This window comes from Athene noctua, chromosome Z, assembly GCF_965140245.1.
Source record: "Athene noctua chromosome Z, bAthNoc1.hap1.1, whole genome shotgun sequence".
NCBI lineage: Eukaryota > Metazoa > Chordata > Aves > Strigiformes > Strigidae > Athene > Athene noctua.
This window is the reverse complement of record NC_134077.1, coordinates 62,806,690-62,812,689: the sequence shown is the minus strand read 5'-3', so window position 1 is coordinate 62,812,689 and position 6,000 is coordinate 62,806,690. Positions and strand designations below refer to the sequence as shown.

General features: G+C 47.9%; 1 protein-coding gene across 2 annotated transcripts in view; it reads left to right on the top strand.

Moving 5' to 3' along the window:
- The first annotated feature begins 4,954 nt into the window (after positions 1-4,954).
- FOCAD (focadhesin) overlaps positions 4,955-6,000 on the top strand; it is a 141,536-nt gene continuing 140,490 nt past the window's right edge. For both annotated transcript variants that reach the window (XM_074932293.1, XM_074932294.1), the window contains exon 1: positions 4,955-5,083. The gene's annotated coding sequence lies outside the window, so the exon portion shown is untranslated. The remainder of the gene's footprint in view (positions 5,084-6,000) is intronic.

The window sequence follows — 6,000 nt, the reverse complement described above, 5'->3', positions numbered from 1 at the left end:
GGCTTGGATAAAACTCCATATGAGAAATGAGATATGCAGATTAGGCCATTATCAGTGCTGTTACTGTATGACTTTCATTTTGGTAATAACCTTTACTGAGAGACTTCACAGTACATTACAAAAGCTGCCAAGAGAACCTCTGGCATTTCCTGGAGAGCATTATCAGTGTATCTGACTGTCCTTTGGTAAAACCACTCAGAATGTCCTAGAAAAACTAACCGGAGCCAAGAAAACTCCTGTCTAGTTTCCCTACTGGACAAGAATTTACAGGCCAGTGAACAGGGCAGTTCTTATGGGTTTACTCACCTTTGTAGAAATTCTTGTTGCAGGAACGGGAGGGTGGTAAGCCTATTTGGCAGCCCAATTCAAGCCAACTGAACTCTACTTTTATTGTTTTCTGTGTAACAGGACACACTAAAACCAGCAGGAAATTATGTTGGAGACACATCCTAGAGGTATCAAACGTCTTTCAAATTTGAAAGCAGATTTTGCAAAACAACCTGCTGCTGGTATAAACTGCTTTGAATCAAACCCAATTATGGCTTTGGCACTGATGCTGCCTTCATAACTCCCCAATATTTCTTTTACTTTAATGGAGGACCTTGGAAGCTGGGGACACCACTTGAGGAAACTTCTGAAAATATAAGTTTCACAGCCAGGCTCTAGAAAACTTGCAAGTTGAAAGGCAATCAAAAGCAATTTCTGTGAATTTAAGCATGTCTACTAAGAGATATCTTCTGCTTTTTTCCTGCTTCTGAGATCTAGGCATAGAAAAAAAAGGTTTTAAAACAGATCAGGACCACAGGGCAGTAAATGGTTCCATAGAGATGAGATGGATTCCTTTTGTCTCAAGCCAGGACTGAGTCTCTGGAGCTACCAAAAGCCCTTCATAAGAATGTTTGGGTTATGTCCTCATACATCAGTGCCCTTAGATGACCTGCACAGAACTCAGGGTTTTAAAACAGTGTTGGCAATTAGTCACCAGAGTCAATTAATCCAGAGAACGGAAGTTATATCTCTAACACCTTGATGCCAAGCATGAAGCCACTCATGTGAGGTGCTTCTCACATGCTTCACAGTATAAACAGGATCAGAACTGTCAGCATCAAAATATTTATATGCTTCTTTCCCCTTGAGAAACGTCATTACAATTTTTACCTATTTGAAAGCCATTTTGGCTAATGCTAATTTGGGCAATAGCAGACGTAGCACTGTATTTGCATACCAGGGGTCTCCTCTCTCAGGTGTAACAGGGAGCTGACAGATGGCTAGAGAAGTTTCCTTGGTCAACATGTTACTTAAGACACACTTCACCTGTCTAGGCAAGCTCTGCAACATGGCAGCTTCAAAAAGAAAATATGGTTGACTAAAATGCTATGTGGCAACAAGCAAAAATAGTCTCTATCATGGTGGGGGAAAAAATTGGATGTGGTAACACTCTGGACTGACTCACTCTCTGCCCCAGCAGCATGTGAGGCAGGGACCTGACAAGCTGTATTTGGAGTCTTGCAGAAGATATTGTATCCCAGAAGCCAGTGATATCAAATAAGCCATGTCTGCTCTACTGGACTTTACAATTTGGGCCAGAGAAGGTGTATTAATATGTCCTGGTTCAGCTAGGATAGGGTTAAGTTTTCCCCAGCAGAGAAGGGGAAGAGATTTCCAGCCAGGTTATTCATACCATGCTGATGTCAGGTCCAGCACTGGAGTGTGGGAACTTTTTCCTTTGTGGCTTTGGTCGCGGGGAGCATCACGAGCGAGCTGTCTGTATCCTTGTGGTATTTCTCCGTATATCTTTTGTCTTGTTTACTGTTATTACTGTTTATTGTTGTTATCATTGCTACTGTTGTTGTTCAGATTGTTATTTATCACACTATTGTATTAAATTTCTTCTTATTTTAACCCGGGGTTTGTGCCTCACTTCCAGCCTGACCGGCTGAGGGTAGGGGAGGGGCAATGGCAGTGTGGTCTCCAGTCCCGGCAGGGCCTAAACCAACACATAATGTAATCTGTAATTTATAGTATCTTTGGAAAACATAATGTGCATGTAGATCAAGGGGTGGAATGCATCAATCTTTACCAGGAGACAACTGTCCATTGAGGAATCAGAGACCCGCATGACAGCTGACATCAGCAGGCTCAGGATCGTGCAGTACTTCACATGTCCAGCGTAGCCTTCAGGCCCATGTTATCCTGCACAGTCCCTTGGGGACAAACTCGGGCAACGCATTGTAACTGAGGAGCCGACAGGCAGCTCCTGTTCGTTATTGGCGATTATGTGACCTGCGTGTCCTTGCCCTTACCTAAAGCACTGCATGAAATTCTCATGCAAACATCCTTTATGAATAGAGTTGTTTTCTTGTGAGGAAACTGTATAGCAGCTCGAACAACCAAAAAAGGAGGAACCTTTCTCCACATACGCAATCTGCAGTGTGCCATAGGAAAATCCATCTAGGCTCTATCCAATGCTGCATGAACGTGGGATTCCCATTATCTGAAGGGACACAAGATTTATTTGCTATCTACATTCCTCTTTCCGTTCTGTCAGCTATTTTATTAAGCCATTTGCTGTAGGTATTGCTTGCTGAGATCCAAAAAGAGCTCCACACCACCTCTTTCTGTCACCTCACCCGCCACTCCCTGTTACAGAAGGGGGGTACCCCACTCACACCATCCACTACTGGGAAAATGCTTGGCTGTGCAACATTTTCCTTGAGTCAAACTTACTGTGATGGGGGAAACCCACAATAAAATTCCCAAAACAAATGCCCATCTTCCTTTATTCTGGACACCACGTGAAGACCTCGAAACCCTAATGACAGTCAAGTCCACTCAAAGTCTTTTTTTTGTCCGTTTCCAAATAAAACTAGCAATGGTCAAAATTATTACATTTACTGAGCAGACTCTCCCTCTCCATTGAGCTTTTATTCCTCTAGCCTGACTGAATAATAAGGACTTTCAGATATATAGCCATCCATACTTATTTATAAAACACCATCCAAGATCTTTAAACATATATGAGATTTAGTGATTCCACATACCAATTCAACAGAGTTTGGGTTTAGCTGTCACTTAGGTTACTGACATAAAAAGGAACCAAGCAGCATAAATTAGGTCTAAGCCACTTCAGACAGCAGTGTATGTCCTACCGTCTCAAGAACTAAATGGAGAATATGAGGCCTAGAGTATCACACAGCATATCAATAACAAACCAACCTGTCAGTAGTGAGGTGCTCTTAGATGAAGCAGAAAGGATGGAATGGGAAGAGGAGTGTGAATGCTGCATTTTGATTCATGCCAGTGCCTATGGACACCTAGACAGTCTGAAATACATCACTGTGGAGGGTCCTCCAGGTCTATTTAGCTGATCTTGGGATACTGCAGCTCCAGGAGCAAGTGGACTTGTGAGCCCACCTTGGGGTCAGTGTACTGAGCTGAAAGCCACATCACAAATACTTACTTGTACATGTCATGTGCAAAAATTTACTGTGAAGTCATGTGCAGAAAACAAGCAGTCCACACCATCTATGGGATCTGACTGATACTCACTTTGCATGTACACATGTAGGCAGCTCAAGACAATAGTTTTGTTCTCTGAGTCACTTTTGGGCTTTTTCTGGCTCTTGGAGTATCAGCATGTGCTTTCCCACAACAGAAGCAGGGGCAGGACCCTTTGGATGCCATAATCTGCCCGTGGCTTTAGTTGGTGAACCTGGAACATTAAGATACTAAACAATTCCCTAGTCCTTTAAGAGGAAAAAAAAAAAAAAAAAACAAAACAAAAAAAGACTTTCCTACATTTGTTTCATATTTGTTACTGTAACTACTTTCAGTTCAAGCGAACTCACACCACACACCCTTGAGTTACATTAGAGAATAATCTAGCCCTTTTCAAAGATTTCTTTCAAAATACTTGTGACTTTTTCTCAAGATATTTTTAGTGAGAGCCATTCTGATGTTATACATGTCTTGTGGAAGTTGCTTGTTGCTTTGATGTTCAGGAATGGAAGTGCTGTTCTGCATTAAAATAACAATCTTAATTGAGAATACCTCTTTAGTCGATTCTGCATGGAGCTTTCAACTTGTTGGTAACATAGCGGTTGTCAAAATACATCAGAGCTGAGCTTACACTGTTCTGCCTTTGAGAAAGCTGTGTAACTTGCAGCAAAGAGAGCATCACTTGTTCCTGTTGTGTCTTCCAGATGTCCCTGTAACTCCTGATCACAGCCTGTCAAAATATATAGTAGATTGAAGACCCACTCTTCAGTAATTTTGAAGCTGATAAAGATTTGTTTTTTTCATATTAAGGCAATATATAATGAGTGACTTAATCTTCTTCAACACAAGTTATATTGCTTCTGTTTAAGTCTCTGGACTTAAGTCTGCATTTCAGTTTGTATGTACGTAAAGAAGAGTCCGGACCGGGCCCAGCACTACAAGACGGATTCATGCCCCCCCATCCCGCGGAAAAGCCCGGGCCCAAGGCGCCTGGGGCGCCAGCGCGTGAAGTCGGGCCAAGACAAGGAACGGCCGCCAGGTTCGGCGAGGCTCGACCAGCCTGGGCAGCGGGGCGCCATGCTGTCCGCACGGTGCGCTCACACAGCCACGGCGCGGAGTCGCATGCCGGTGGCTCAGAGCCGTCTTGCTACAGCGGCACCGTGTAAAGAGCCGCCGGATTTACGAGAGCGGTGACTGCACCAGCCGGGCGGCCGCGTCCACATCCCCCCCAGCCGCGGCACCACAGGGCGCCGATGCCCGCCCCCAGTCCCGCCCCCAGTCCCGCCCCCAGTCCCGCCCCCAGGCCCGCCCCCAGGCCCGCCCCCAGGCCCGCCCCCAGGCCCGCCCCCAGGCCCGCCCCCAGGCCCGCCCCCAGGCCCGCCCCCAGGCCCGCCCCCAGGCCCGCCCCCAGCCGCCCGGCAGCCAATGCGCGTGCGCATGCGCCGTCCGCCGCGCAGGAGCGTTCGCCGCCGGGGTGGCCGAGTCTGACCCTGGCGCCGGCGTCTCTTCTGTGCCGAGAAGTGGGGCGGGAGGCGCTGCTGGAGCCGGCCGGCTCGCTCGGCGAGGCGAAGTGAGGCGGGTTGAGGTGAGGGGCTGGAGCGGAGCGGAACCGAACGGCGGGCGGCGGCTGTGCTGGCGCCGGGGATGCGCTGACGCCGAGGCGGAGGGCGCAGGGCCGCGGGGCGGCCGCTGGGCTCCCCCTGCGCCTGAGCGGCCGCGGGGATCTGCCTCTTCCCCGGGGCTGCTCCTCGGGTGCTGCCGGGATCTGGCCGCGCTGGGCCGGGACGCGCCGAGTGGCCCCCGGCGAGGCCTGCGGGGGCTGCCGGCGCGGCGGGGGGGGCAGCGGCACGGCATCAGGCCAGCGGCGAAATAACGACTGCTGCCGTTAATCAGTTGTGGAGGGGGTTTATTTAATTTTTTTTGCTTAAATCTGTTTATTTTGAGGAATTGTGACGCAGAAGCGGTGGGAGTGTTTGCAGGCATTCTCTGTCCACTGGTTTGGAAGGAGGACGTGTTTGAATCAAGTCCTTAACAATAAGCAAAACGCAATAAATATGGGAAACGCCATCTTAGTGCTCCCAGCACTAAGAGTTTTCTGTTATTTAGCTTAGATTAGCCTGTCATAATTAATTTTGGTAAACTGGTATGAACCAGATCTGAAGGTGTAATGGCATGACAGCCCCTCTCTGATTCAGTTGTCTTAGCAATGCTTGTCCTCCTTGGCCTTAGGATGCTGTATTGGGCTTGCATGGCAAGGTTTGGTAGCGGGGGGGGGCTTCAGGGGTGGCTTCTGTGAGAAGATGACAGGAGCTTCGCACATGTCGAATGGAGCTAGTGCCAGCCAGCTCCAAGACAGACACACCACTGGCCAAGGTGAGCAGACAGTATAGTCAGTGTCTGTATGGTTAGGCTCAAAGGGTGGTGATCAGTGGTGCAGAGTCTATCAGACTGTCAAGTAAGGGTGTCCTACAGGCATCAGTAGCTGGCCTGATCTTTATTAAT